Below are 15,572 nucleotides of genomic sequence, written 5' to 3'. Positions count from 1 at the left end.
CCAAACCCTTCGACTACAAGTGTACCTGTGATCTGAACAACAGGCATATTGTGAACCAATCCCCTGGACACTAAGTGTCAAATCATGATGGTGCAAAGGAAATTTCTGAGACTCAAGTAAGGAGGGGTTGCTACTTCCATCTTCCCAGGGATGTCAGTGGCTCTAGCATACTTGCCCTAGATGGACACCATAGCAGGAGTGCACTGGTGGCTGAAGTTTGCTAAAAAGACCTTGGGGAGTATAATGTGTCTGGGTAGGGGGAGGAAGGGGTGCCAACTCGCCCCCTGATGTCCACAGCAGAACTGTGAGCAGAGCTGGGCAGTTTTCAGCCCTCACTTTCACGTGAAATTTAATATTTTAAACTTTAAAGAATTCTTCATTCCAGACCTCAAACTCTGATTTATTTTGCTTTTCTATTTTTGTTTTGGCAGCTGTTTTTCCAGAGTTTATATGTACCCGCAGCTGTTGCTCCCTGGAATATTTGAACTAGTGCAATATTCTTCTGCAAAGTGCTCACTTTCCTATTAGAATGCAATCAAGAACGTTCCGTTTCGGGCTGCTGGATTTCTTTTTAGTTTTATTTCATTACAGTTTATTGCATGCCTGAGACAGTATGTTTACATTAGAAATGCAGTTTAAACCTGAAGATAATGGCTATCCTAGTTATTACCCCCTCAGAAATATGTTCTAGATATAGTAAATTTTAAATAGGATGGCATCCAGTAGTTGCTGGACTAGTCTGTGTTTATTTTTGAAATATATTTCCTAACAGCCATTCTGTTAATTATATTAAAGTATCAACTTATTAAATATCTTTTGTGATAATAAGTAGATCATAATGGTAATGAAAAAACAATTCAGTGAACTTTGACCGATAAGAGAATGACGATCACAAGGCCCAGACAAATGGAGCATTTATTTGTTCACCTATAAAATAGCTATAGAGGCTAGCTAGTAAAAATAAACAGAGTATGCTGCTGATTTTAGCAAATGCATAAAGATCTCAAGAACCTTCTTTTCGAATCCCTGACATTTTGTCTTGTTATAAGGAATTTTATTAGTATTAATAACAGTTTTCAAAAAGAGAGAAACCATCATGAAGTTAGACATAAACGATAAATAAAGAAAAAGTAAGGTGTCTTCACACAATGATATCCAAGCATCAGTCTGTTGGGGTTTATCCATCCTAGAATGCATTAAACAGTCCAGACAATGTGTCCTGAATTTGATGCTATTCAGCCTTTCTACGGAATATAGCTTGAGGAAAAGAACAAAGACCCACCAGCAATGAACAGATGTGCAAACTTAGACTTCTAGAAACTTTAGAAACGTCTGATTTCCCATACAAGTTGTCTAACTTACAAAAACATTTACAATTTGCTTACGGTCATATTAAAATCTAGATAAGGTCCCTCATTTACGAGAGGGCTTCTTTGCTCTCTTATCTGCTTTTGAGAAATCTTGTAATAAGACTTTTTTCTTTTTCAGTCTGTAGTGGTTTTTCAATCAATGTAGCTGACAGCAGATAATTTCACCACAAGAGACATATCACACTGGCACTGTATGAACATTGACCTAATTTAGTTAATCTTAGATTATTTATCCAGAATATCTTGTCTGTGAATATTTGAAAGTGTATGACCGTTACAGTCTTTTGGGGGTAAAAAAAAAAAAGAAAACAGAAAGCCAATGAGAATCTTTCTAATAACATGATGAGGCAAATAAGCTCATGTAATACGTATATTAAATAAACCAAAGAACAAGCTAACTGGGAAGTTTGCTGGCATGAATTTCTATACTGCTAGTCTGGGTACTATGTGCCTGAGTTTCTCTATGTTTTTATTTTTTAATAAAGCTGCTGTTTTTATTTTTATTTTTCACCCCTTTCTTCCGCCTCCCCCCCCCCCCCGCCCCCAGCACTCCGGTTCAAGACGTTGTTTCTCAGTATAATTGTGTAGGACACAGCTCCCTGGCCCATGCTGGTATTATGAGCCTTGCGCTCCCCTGGCTGAGGCCGTTGGTTGGCCGTTCACAGCAGCTCACGGCAGCTCTCACTGGCTGCCGGCAACTCACGATGGCCACCGGCCACTCATGGTAGCACACGATAGCCCAAGGCAGCACACAGCAGCCAACAGCAGCCCACGGCAGCCCATCTCCAGGGACAGCTGTTGTTCACAATCTTAGCTGTAGAGGGTGCAGCTCACTGGCCTCTGTGGGAATAGAACCAGCAACCTCAATGTTAGGAGCACGACCCTCCAACCACCTGAGCCATCAGATCAGCCCTCTTCTCTATGCTTTTTAATAACTTTTTGTTCTTTTATTCCAAGAGGATTCTACAAATAGAAGAGCAGAGTTGGCAGTTAAGTGACTAAATTCTTGCAGTTTGTTTCCTTTAGTTTTATTTCAGTAAGTTTAATAAGAGCAAACATGAATCATCACAAAAATAAACAACCTTGTTATACTAATAAATATACCATATCCTACACATCCCAACTGAGATTAGTTGAGTTTCTAATAGGATGGTGATGGCTCTTCAGCAAGATACGTGCTAAATTTTTAGTTATTCCATAGGAAACTCTTAAAAATCAGGCAGTTTGATTAAAGCATAACCTATTTCTATTAACTTTTTCCTAAATTGAACAGAAGAATTGAATAACAAGAGGGATATTTTCCAAGGAGTTAAAACAAAAAATAAACTACTAGTATTTCAATGACCTTGCCCACAAAACCTTGATCTTGGTATTCTACAATAATTTTTTCCTTTAGTTAAATTTAATTTAGACAAAAATAGAATAGTACTCCTAGGTATCTATCCGGAGAAATCCAAAACTCCAATTCAAAAATCTTTATGCACTCCTATGTTTATTGCAGCACTATACACAATAGCTAAGACATGGAAACAACCGAAATGCCCATCGGTAGATGACTGGATTAAGAAACTGTGGTACATTTATACAATGGAGTACTACGCAGCCATAAAGAAGAAAGAAATCTTACCATTTGCAACAACATGGATAGACCTAAAGAACATTATGTTAAGTGAAATAAGTCAGACAGAGAAAGATAAGTACCATATGATCTCACTTATATGCGGAATCTAAAGAAAAGAATAAGTGAATGAATTAATCAGAAACAGTTTTGGAGACAAAGAGGAAAACTGAGGGTTGCTAGATGGGTGGGGGGTGGGGGTAAGGGGGAAGGTGAGGGGATTAGAAAACAATCAGTAACCACAAGATGGCCACGGGGTTTTGAAAATTAATCTGGGGAACGTAATCAATAATGTTGTAAAGATTTTGTAGGGTATCCGATAGACACGTGTCACATTTGGGAGACCATCTCAGGGAAGATGTAGATGCCTGATCACTGTACACCTGAAGCTGAACAATAATGAATGCCAACTATAATTATATATATATATATGTATATATAGGTATATATACATTTACAATAGGCAGAGTACAGCATTGGGAGTGGAGATAGTGGAAATGGGATGGCTGGGTGCGATGTCAGAGAGATAGTGGATGGGGGGCAGGGGGGTCCACAGTGTGAGGGATATAAATGATAAACGTCTAAGTAAACAAACAAACAAACAAAAACAAACAAACAAAAACTCATAGATACAGACAATAGTTTAGTGGTTACCAGAAGTTAAGGGGGGGGGGGGGGGAGATGAGGGTAAGGGGGATCAAATATATGGTGATGGAAGGAGAACTGACTCTGGGTGGTGAACACACAATGTAATTTATAGATGATGTGATACAGAATTGTACACCTGAAATCTATGTAATTTTACTAACAATTGTCACCCCGATAAATTAAAAATAAAAAAAAAGAAAAAGAAAAATAGAACAGTAAATGGACATACCAATAATGAGCAATAGAATTCCTTTTATGATAGAAACAAAATTTTAATTTTACCAAAAAATCATGTATAAGATACTTCCAATTTATTGTCAAAATAGACTCACCTCACATTTTTGATGAATTGCTTTTTCATTAATTACATAATGCTCTAGATAAATATATTTAAAAATGCAAAGTGTGTATATCAAGTATATATGCATGCAGAATTTTCATGTTGCAGTTACACTGAATTTATTAAAAACAATATTGTTAGAGCAATCTCCTCTCTTTTGCTATCATCAAAAGGTGAAATATAATTTCTCAGTTTTATGATTTTACTTCTAGAAATCTAATTTCTAAAATGTTAACATAGACTACTTTTAAAACACAAAAAGATTGTATATATTTTGTAGCAATCTCCTTGATCAAGGTATGACATCATAGATTTTTAAAGTTATGAGTCAATCATAGGGGGGAAATATGGAAGAAATTCCATTCTTGCTTAGTAGGAAGCATTTTCAGGTGATGTAAATTCTTGCTTAAGGTTTTGTTTTGTTTGTTTTGTGTAGAGTTCCAGTGGTGGTGGGTGGTGGTGGTAATACTTTGCAGGAGAAAAAAAGATAAAGTAGAAAATTACCAAAATGCTGACCTGAAATTTGAAAATAACAGGAAAGGGGTTACTTCAGCCCTGTGTAGACATTATGCAATAATCTGTAGTAATTTACATCTCATCATTATCCAACCTTTGTAGGAAGATTCTTTAAAAGTTACTCGAGAGTTCATTTAAGATTGCTGACTGAGATCACAATACAGTGATTAAATGGAATTAAAGTTAAAATGGAAAGAAAATGAATCAAGCAATAAAGTACAATGTGTAATGCCACCCACCCCCACCATGCATTCTTGTGAAAGTAAAGAAGGTTTGATAATATATTATGTTACAAAAGCAACTTTAACATTGGGGTGGGTCTATATCCCCTCCTGCTAAATCAGGAACTCAGCATCTTCTACCATTTTGCTTTTCCTCTTCCATTTCCTGAAGATCAGTGGGAAAATCTAGGCCGACCTACAGAAAGAATATAAGCCACAAATAAGAGCCACATAGGTAAGTTTAATTTCCCAATAGCTGCATTTTAAAACATAAAAGAAGCAGTGAAATTAACTTAAATAATGTATTTTATTTACCCAATATACCAAAAATATAATCATTTCAATTTGAAGTCAGTATTTTTAAATGATTAATGAGGTATTTTATATGCTTTCTTTCACATACTCACAGCACATCTCCATTTGGACTGGCCAGATTTGAAGTGCTCAGTAGTTACACGTGGCTGGTGCTACCATGTTGGATAACAGTAGCCTAAGCGGCGGCCAAATATACTGTGAGAAAGTATAAACCTGGAAGAGTTGGATACAAAGTGATAATCAACCCATTGGCAAGCTTGACAGGAAGCTGGCTCTGAGAGCTCAGAAGAAAAACGTTCAGAAATAAATTGCCCTTGTACTTCACCAACATTACTTTTTTGCTGTACTTGTTGAATTTTTATAAGAATGTGCTTACTCATCCCTGTGGTGTTGCTAACATAGTATTCTTACTAGCTTTATGATTTCTCCTCCCACAAGGATCAGGTGTCCAGCTACAAGCCAGTTCCAGTACTCAGCCAGCCTGTAACTTCAGGGCCCCAAGGGAGTGTGTGTGTTTGTGTGTGTGTGTATGTGTGTGTGTGTAAATCATGTGAGAGTGAACTTGTGTGGCTCTGTATGTGTATGTATGTAGTATGCATCTGTGTGTGTGAGAGAGATTCTGGTATGTGTGCATGTGTTAGTGTATAGAGTGTGTGTCACGTGGTGTATGGGTGTGTAAGAATGTGCATGATGAGTGTGAAAGTGAATGTGTATGAGAAAGAGAGGAAGGCAAGGACAAGATCCAGCTCTCCAGCTTGCAGGGTGCTGGCCCAATGAGTGGGCACCCTGGAGCAGCCTCTGCTAGGAAGAGGCCCACCTTAGCCATTGAAATTTCCTGCGACCATCAGCTCCACCCTTGGCCAGGGCCTCTTTAGTGCTTCTGCAAACACATTTTGGACACTCCCCAATGAACCAGGCTCTGTCCACACCCCTGGAGAGACACTGGTGATCCAACCCGGCAAAAACTCTCTCTGGAACTTACATCATCCTTCGTGTCCTGCTTCCCCATAGCCAGTACTTCCAGAAAGTTTGCTTCTGGCTTCCAGCCCTGTTGCAGTCATTGCGGGTCTTGCCGGCCCTGGGTGAGTTGTGCAGAGTGAGGGCGCTGGAGTTGGTCTACCTCCCAGGCCCAGTCGGGAGGTTCCAAGAGCAGTTGCAGTCTGGAACCTCAAGACTCAAATCATACAGTTTTCCATGGAGTGTTCTAGTTCAGTTCCTCCAAAAGTGTCCATATTTAGGAAGAGCTTTTCCCTGGGATGCAATAGAGGCCTGAACCTCTACCCCAAACCCTAATCAAACAAGGCACACCCGATGAGGCCTTTTCTCCATTATTTCCCTGTTCTCCTTGTTGTGTTTACAAAAACATTATTTGGTTGCACTGCCCTTCCAAATTCTATTCCCTCAGTATGTCAAGGAACAGGAAGGCACTTTAAGGGGCTGCAGGGCTCATCTCACAGGCTGCGGGGACGCGCAGGGGAGAACCGACCCTTTCTGCCATCTTCAACCTTGATGCTTAACTTTCAGCTCCTGGCTAGGAATTGGCCTAGTGTTGATCGGCTTTTCTCCGTGTTGACTGGCTTTTCCTGGAAATATTTTCCAGCCCACAGCAGAGGTAGGGAGAGGACAGAGGACATGGAATACTGTAAATAAACAGAGGAAGGACACGTTAACAAATCGGTCCACGAGTGGAAAACAGAACTTGATCCGAGAGCTGGCGCCCTAGGGCCTCCCGGCAGTCTGGAAAGCGCCGCTGCGCGGGCCTCTGTGCCCTCAGACTAGACCGTGGCCTGCGCCGCGAGGTTCCCGGGCCGGCAGGTGCCGGTCTGGCGGGACCCAGGGCATTCCGCACCCGCGCCCCGGCGCCCGGAACCCACCCCACGGGCCACTGCCTCGAGCACCATGCGCATCTCGCCTGCCGCCTTGGTTCTTAAAAAGCGACATCAGCCTGGAAGTTGGGGGTGGGGCAAGGCAATAGGGAGAGAGAAGATTCGTTATCTCAGCAATGGGGAATAAAACAATTACATAAATCACTAAGACGCGCGTGTCATGGTGGACACTCGAAGTTGGTGAGCTGTTGTACAGCGCCAGTGAGGAACGTCGTTGTCTATGTAACTAACTTGTTTGCTTTAGGGATACAATTGCTTTAACATGTATTGTTTTGAGTTCAATCTAAAGAAAATTACTTCCAAAACTCTCACTGGCGTTATCATGAAAGCAGAAGATGGTGTCTTTGTTACATTCACTCCACGGGTTATTTTGGCTGCTTTCAATGAATTTGAACTGGCAAGCAACGCTTAAGGGAAAACGCGAAAACCTCAAAATTTCAGAGTCGCGTGAGTCGGAGGTCAGAGCTCAGAAACCCAAAGACAAGTTTTAAAGTTTTTCGAATCAGCCAGAAAGAGGCAATTATGGATTGCCAGCCACCTTCACTTGCAAAACACCCCTTTCCCTTTCTCCTCCCAGCAGAAGGGAATCTGGAGTTTGAAACTTGTCCTGGAGAAGAGAAGCCTTTGCCCAGAGGCTACTAATGAATTCGGATTGTATAGTTTTCAAAATCTGATGTTTTGCAATGATGACATTAGTGTGGCAACCGAGGGTCCGAGGCGACAAGTCTGCGCAGCTGCTCCGCGCTTTGAAATGCCCAAGACAATGGGAGCCAGTGTTCCCGGGCGCTTCGCCTCTCCACAGCATTTGCATAGTCTGTTCTGCCTGATTGACCAGCGGGTCTGTCGCAGGGATCAGCATTGTTCACAGATCACTTCAAGATGGCCGAGATGACAAGATTCAGGTGAGAGATGAAGTGGGATGATTCCAGAATGCCACAACAAAAAGGAGCCCTGGGAAACTCGGCAAGGACTGGGGCTAGCTGACAAGGGAGGGTGGATTTACTTGTTTGCTTTTAAAGACCTCATCAAGCTGCTGGAGGGGAAAATTGAAGACTTAAAGATTTTAATAGGAATTTGCAATGTCTTATCTTGGGGTTAATGTGGGGTCTTCCTTTATTTAAAAATCCAGTAATTTCGTGGCATTTTATTTCACTGTATTCTTCCACTCTTAGAAGTTTGAGTTATAATGCCAACAGGGAAACAAATGGTTCCATTCTATGTAGCCAAGAACTGTCACGAATTGAGACTGAATTTGCTATTTTTCAGAAACCCCACTTTGAAAAGTTGCGATGGTGGTCCCTTGGCTGGCAAATCTGTTGTAGAAGTAAATGGAATCTAATGGTTTACTTCCAAGTGACCAGCCATACGCAGTACTTGGTTCCAGCAGTCAATCGCTTTATACTTTACTGCACAAGGAAGTCACACGCACAAAGAACCTCCACCACCAGAACCACACGGATTTTCTTTTGACACTCATGTTTTGACTTCAGCTCAGGAAGACAAAATCTTTGCCATACAAGTACCTTATCCCCAGAGGCCTTAATGCCATCTGCCATCGTGTTTTATCCCTAACACGGGAGCACGGTGGGGATTGCGGCACTGGGATGTGTTTCCACACCCAAGGTTTTCCCTCTTGGGTATTTCAATCGCGAGAAGAGTAAATATTGCCAATAATTTGCAGAGATGGAGATCCTGAAGATGGGGATCTTGGGAGAGGGACTACAGGCGGGAACGGGTGGGTGGGGCAGGGTATGAAGCTAGAGGGACCCAGAGGAGGGGAGAGATCACCTTTTCTGCAGGAAAAAAAGGGGGGGGGCATCCTTCCAGGTGGAAAGACTTGTTTCAGACACTGACAGCTCCTCAGCCGAGGGGACCCTAGGGCCACGCCACAGTGCACGGAGGGACTGTCCAGGCCCAGCTAGACCCAGTCTGTACCCGGCTTCGCAGCCCGCATATCCTCCTCCTCCTGGTCCCCTCTTAGTCCCCTCCTCCCCTGCTTCCTCCTCCTCTTCTTCCTCCCTCCGCCTCTGCACCCCCGCACCACCCACCCGAACAAAAGCCAGCCCTGGAGAAGGCATCCAGCAGCCCCGCCCGCGGACACTAACCCTCGGACACACCTGGTCGCGGGCGGTAGCAGAGCTGGCCCGTAACCCGCCGCGCAAGCGCGGGGGAGGCGTTTCCAAGTTCCCACCCGCGTTCACTGCGAATTGCAGCGACGCTCATCTCGGGAATATAACGATTAATCCAGCCGCAGGTTTCCAGATAAGTGATTGTGATGGAGATTGTTGGCGAGAAAATAGACAATTATCCGCTGTTAGCTTTACATAAAGATCGCATTAACTCAAATTAGTTATCAGACAAAAGAGCGTCGGCGTGCGCGCCCGGCCCGCCCGAGCCCTGCCCGCGGGGACCCCCGGGAGCAGCCGGGCCCAGCGCGGTGGGCAGGAGGAAGAGCTGGGGGGCGCGCAAGAGCGGGACCCAGGCCCAGCCCCACACAGGGACTCAAGTGCTGCGCTCGCCTGGACGAGGCGCAGGGCTTCCTACGCGGGCGCAGGACGCTCCGAGGATGCCCATGCGTCAGCTCCGCCCCCACCCCGCCTCGTGTCCCTCCTACGCCCACGTCCCTCTCTCCGGCCTGCTGTCCCTCCTTTCCCGCGCGCTCCCCGCAGCGCTGCCCTTCTTTCTCTGCCACCCGCAGCCACTGGTTTGCGGTCCGAGAGCGCCGACAGGAGACGTCATTCATTCTCCGGGCGGGGATGGATCCTCCGCCCCTGCTTCAGACTCAGACTCGCAGCGATGGAGTCCTTCTTTCCCGCCCTTCCATTGGGTGGCCCTGTGACTGGCCGACCCCGCTCCCGGAGCGTGGTCACTGTACCTGCCAACGCACTGCGTCGGGTCACCCTCAGCGGAACCCCATTGCCACAAGGACGGATGGGAAAAGCCGGGTGGGGGAGAAAAGGCGCAGAGTGACCCTCGGAGCTGAGTGTCGGTGGCCTGGGGGACTGACGGGGACCCTCAGCTCCACGCTGGGGCTGGGACAGGGCAGTGCGGTCTGGACGTGGGATGAACAAACGTTGACCACTGTCCACGCACGCATCAGGTTTTCTCCTGCACGCTCTTTCTCCTGTATCCCTACTTGTGTTGACACGGCCCTTCGGAACACGGATTTCACTGATGCCGTCGGCGCAAACTCACAAACCGTCGTCCAGCGCCCCAGCCTGGCCGCAGGGCCCAGCGAGGTCCCCACTCCCGCAGGGGCGCACTGGCGCTGGCGCTCCCGTTTGGGCCGGCCTCCCAGGCCCCCAGGGTCCCTGGGCCCAGCTGAATAGGGCGGATAATGACCCCCGGTTCCCAAGGCAGGCTTTCTGCTGCCTGGTGAGCTTGGATTTGTGTGGTCCAAGCCTTTCCCAGCTTGTCCCATTCTGTCACCGGGATAAGGGGCTCCCTCGGCTCGTTTGCACCTGCGTCGCTTTTGGCTCCTTCAGGAATGCGCTGAAGCTTGTAATCAGCTTTGTGAAGCCATTGAGTGCACGGCTGAGTGAAACTTCCAAAGCTCGAGGAAAACTGGCCTGCTGAATAGGAGCCAGCATGGGGCTGCTCTCCAAGCCTCCGCGCTGCCAAATTCCAGCAGAGCCCCTCACAATCGCTTCGCGCGGGCTCCACCGCTTCCCCACACTGAGAAAAGTGAGAAAAGAAAAGCGAAAATACCAGGCACCGAGGTTAGCCGTTTGTTCCCAGATTAATGGCAAACGGCTCCCTCTCACTGCCCCCCCCCACCAATTTAGCTCACCAATTTAGGAAATATGACATAGGGGAGGGGACAATGGTTATTAATAACTCCTCATCTGATATCACATATTCGGTGTGGAGGTCCCTCTATCTCCAGTAGCTGAGCTCCAAGTCCAAGTCTGCCTGTGAGACACCTGCCTAGGGACTTCTTGTGGGTCTCAGCTGTACGCCTTGCTTGAGAGGGAGAGATGAAGCCAAACCTAAGGGTCCCCCAAATTAGCACTAAAAAGCCTCCAAGACATTTTCCTTAGGAAACAAAACAACAAACCAGTGCTGTCCCTTCTCTAGGTCACTCTCACGCCATTTAGCAGAACTCATGTCCCCCAAAACAGGTGCCTTGAATATCAGTGACTTTGGAGGAGAGGAGGATGCAGAGAAAGGAGAACTTTTCAAACATCAAAGGTGTGTGTGTGTGTGTGTGTGTGTGTGTGTGTGTGTGTGTGTTTCTGGACAGATGACTTTAGAACTTGAAATGTAGGAAGCTCATTGGAGCTATGACTGCCACGCTATGGCATCTGTTCCTGGATGTGGTTCTAGGAGGACAGGCATTCTCTGACCTACTATTTCCTATGAAGAGTCTAGGATACTCAGCTTCCTTACAGGTCCATTGGTCCCTCTCTCCCTATCAAGGTAAATGGAAGGAAAGAGGTTCCAGGCTGGCTCTCTCTTCAAATAAGGAAATCCTTGGCAGCCAATAGATCAGCTAGCTTGTAAAAAGCAAACCCATACTCACCACCATTAGTCAAGACATACCAGCATCCTGTAACTGTCAGCTCTTCCAGGGCAGGGCTCTTTCTTTGTGTTGGTACACCCCACAATCTCAGAACAGTGCCTGGCCGCATAGGAGCCACTCAATACATATTTGTTGAATGAATGTTGTCCAGTTTTGTCTCTGACGTCAGAGCCCGGAAACAAATCTTCTGAAATACGGAATCTTTTCTAGGGATTGTGCATAAGGCCCTCTCCTCAGTCAATCCTAATAGACATGATCTGGAAAAACGAAAGTGAAGGCAACATCATGATCCATGCATAAAAACTCTCTTTACCCTTGCTGTGAAGTTCGTTAGCTAATTAATCCTTCCCACCATGAACTGGAAGCCTTTCCTCTTCTGTGAGGACAAATGCATCATTTTTAAGATTTGATCTGAATTTCCATTCCTTCCAGTAAACATAATCTCAGTTCTTCAGGGTTTTCTCCTGCCCCAGTGCCTTGCTTTTTTGGGTGAAGCATAATGCCTCACTGCTGCTGTATGCTATAAATTCCCTGGTGAATCAAAAGGCTTAATGGGCCTCTTTAAACACATAACTTATTTTAAAGCCCTGGGGAGAATAACATTAACAGGCAGAGAAAGGAGCAGAGAGCTCCCCCTGTGGACGCCCCTATTGCAGCGTTCTAGGTTACAGTCTTATAGACCCAGAGAGGGCAAGAATTCTACCCATACACGTGAATATGCATAAGAAGCTATAACATGTGAAACAGCCTGTTTGAGTGAGGAGGAGACTGGATTCACAAAGGCCAAGTGATACCCAGAAGTACTCAGGGGCGTCATGATTATTGTCAGTAATAACAATAAAAAGTAAGTAGTTTGTTCCTATTTTAAAACACATCAGATAGCTCTGTTTAAAGCAAGGTAATCCTCCCCTTCATACACTTCTGAACCCCCAAAAGTAGCACAATGAGAGAATCTGGTGCTCAAAGAGAAGTTAAATATCTCTCTATGCCAAGGCTTTGTGCATTCATTCATAGATGTGAATACACTTTAAACATCCCAAATTCATACCACCCATTTTCACATGTAAAGTTTATTTTTTTATTTTAAAGTTCGATGTGTTGTTTTCAGCAGTGTTTCTCTTTCCAACCATTCTCAGTAACAAGTCAGGAGGATATACAGTAATTCAGAAATTAGTGAAATTTTCTTCTTGGTGGGGGCGTTGGATTAAGAGGCTGGGAGAGTGTGAAACAAGTCAACGTGTAATTGTATGATAAGGCTCTCACGAGGAATTTATTGGCCAAGTTGCTATTTCTATTCCTTCCTAATCTCGTTTAGCACATTCATTCTCTGCAATCTGTCTCCATAATCTTCTGTGGCAGAATGGCAGCCAATAGAAGCATGCATGTTTGGAGAGAAGAGAAAATATGCAGAAGCGTGATAAACTGATGCTAATTATCCATATTTAGGACACCGAGTGCAGAAGATCAAGGTTTACAAATAACAAACCAGAGCCAATGATGATGGCTTCCTCGTGTGGAATATGTTGGAGGGGACCAGATAAGGGTTTCACGGGCAGGAGAGATTTACTGGTCAAAGGGTTCACCTTCCACTTTTCCACTTTTATATAGCAGTAAATTATTTAGGCTAAATTCACCAGAACATTACTCTTTTATTTGGCTATGTGCCATGACTTGCTCTTTCTTTGTGTCCTTTCAATGCAAATCCTTGTAGTGTAACATCAGTTGATAAGGGACAAATAATTGAAGTAATAGGTAATTCCCCTTAAATTGTACATATAGGATGGTGAGGTAATGCTCCCAGGAACAATGAGATGAGGTAAAGAGCAGAGGGCTGAAAGTGAAGCAATACCAATCTCAGCCATTAAATGACTTCTCTGCCAGAAAAAAAGAAAAGAACATAGATATTTGCTATATGTATGTGTGCATATCTTCTGTATATTCCACAAGCCAGCAAGCTTGTGGTAAGAAGCATGTATTCGAGCATAGAGCCAATACGTCTATTTTTCCTGTCTGGAATCCTTATTACTGAAAAAAGAATTAAATCTAAACATGTTCTTTCTCTTCTGTCTACTGTCCCCATAACACCTCAAACTAATATTTAAAATCCTCTCCAAGACTTCTGGCTCTGAGAATAAACATAAAAAGAATTCAGGATGGAAATACTGTGTGGCATGGCTGAGGGGTCCATGGTAGAGGCTTTTTGCATTACAATAATTGCCGTGCAAAGTTTCCAGAAAACAAGCATGAATGTAGCACAGAATTTTGTTGCACATTTGCATGCTCATCTGGAATTTAAAATATTAACTAAATCCCACTTAGTGGTACTAACTTTACATTGAAATTTTTTTTTTTATTTATTTTGACTTATCAACCCTTTTGGTAGCAATGGGGAAACTGGTCTTCTTGCTTCATCCTTTGAGAGTCTCCTAGAATTTTCATTTGTAATTTTTTTAGTTGGTAATGGACAGGGCAATAGGAACCTTCTATCAAATATATTGCAATCCAGTGTGAACCACTTGTTGTAAATACAAGACATTTTAGAGTAAAATGAGCCATGCTGTAGTTTGGGGATATAATTCCTGTGTAAAGAAGTATTAAGGAAGAATAGGTGATCCTTGACACAAAACATTTTTCTTCACCCTAGAACATATGGACAAGAAATTATCCACAGATTACCACCACACATGCACTTGTTCTTTACAAGCCTAAGATGCCGTTTATTGTACAATGCATCTTTACTTTGCATGCCACTACAAAAGAAAAAACTCTGCCAATTATAATTGTAAGTTGTCACTGATGGTAATGGTGCATTTCCAGAGATTCCAGAGATGATAAAACTAAAAATATGTGTCTTAGAACCAGTAGAATATAGTATGTATAGTTGTGTTAATCAAATAATGAGTTTGTAACATTTTGGCCAAAATTTTTCAAAATTACCCATTATTCTATAGAAATTAACTTTGCTAGAAATTAACAGATGTAAAATACAGTCACATGCCATGTAAAGACATTTCAGTCAATGATGGACCTCATATATGACAGTGGTCCTATAAGATTATAAAGAAGCTAAAAATTCCTATTATCTAGTGATGTCATAGCTGTAGTAACATCATAGCATAACATATTACTCACGTGTTTGTGGTGATGATACCGGTGTAAACATACGTACTGCACTGACACATTTATCAAAACGAATCTTTGTCATTAAGCGGTGCATGACTGTAATCTGCAGTCCACACATGCAACACATACTCTACAGGTATACATAGCTTCAGAGCATAGAATTGAGACAATTATCCACTTAGTTCACCAAAAAAGAAAAATAAAAATGACAAATATTCTTTTATCAAGTAATTGAGACTAAAGATATGGGTTGCTGGCATTTCTAGAAACTACCTAGGCTAGAGAAAGAAGCCCAATTCTTCAATTTATTCGATGCATGCAGATTCAAAAAAAAAAAAATCAGTGTGTTATTTCACATACATACATGTTTGGTGTCCGCCAAAGTAAAGTGAATAATTTGGCTTGGTTTGATTTGGTTTCGGAACTCCAGACTGGAGGTTGTTGATTTGAATAATTTGGTTCCCAGAATCAGCTTTTCTCCCTGAATTACAGATTTTTTACCTAAGCAATCATAATAGTGCCTAAACTCTGTATGTTCTCTTTTTATTAAACCCCTCTTCTTCCCTTATTGACAACCACTAATCAATCTATGGAAACTAGCCATTATTATGAAAACAGTGAAGTTCAGAGAGAGATCAACAATTATGTTCAAAGTAACCAGTCAAATGCAAGGAATTAGTTAAACTGCTTACTAGCCGAAGCTAATTTTTAACTTCTCTTTAAGATTAAATTCTGTGTGTTTTTTAATGAGTTTGTATTCATACATGTGGACAGAGGCAGATTTTCACCCCACTAGAAATCTACCTTGGCAGAATGTGGGAAAGTAATAAAGGGGGGAAAGTTACCCAACCCACAGACCTAGTGACTCTAAATGTGGCTGCGATCTTAGCCATGCCCTTCTAGTCTGGGCAGAGTGCGTGTGTGCCTGCATGCATGTGTGACTGTCCATGTGTGCGTGTGTGTGCACACACAGGTGCCCACACACTCATGGGTGGTGTCCACATTGTAGCAAG

General features: G+C 43.4%; 1 long non-coding RNA gene across 2 annotated transcripts in view; it reads right to left on the bottom strand.

Moving 5' to 3' along the window:
* Positions 1 to 5,115: 5,115 nt before the first annotated feature.
* The window catches only part of LOC117021043 (uncharacterized), a 124,751-nt gene continuing 114,294 nt past the window's right edge, over positions 5,116 to 15,572 (bottom strand). For both annotated transcript variants that reach the window (XR_004422796.1, XR_004422795.1), the window contains exons 3-5: positions 11,457 to 11,693; positions 6,011 to 6,668; positions 5,116 to 5,241 (exon numbers count right to left, since the gene is read on the bottom strand). This is a non-coding gene — a long non-coding RNA (uncharacterized LOC117021043). The remainder of the gene's footprint in view (positions 5,242 to 6,010; positions 6,669 to 11,456; positions 11,694 to 15,572) is intronic.

This window comes from Rhinolophus ferrumequinum, chromosome 4 (genome assembly GCF_004115265.2).
Source record: "Rhinolophus ferrumequinum isolate MPI-CBG mRhiFer1 chromosome 4, mRhiFer1_v1.p, whole genome shotgun sequence".
NCBI lineage: Eukaryota > Metazoa > Chordata > Mammalia > Chiroptera > Rhinolophidae > Rhinolophus > Rhinolophus ferrumequinum.
This window is presented reverse-complemented; position numbering and strand designations above follow the sequence as displayed.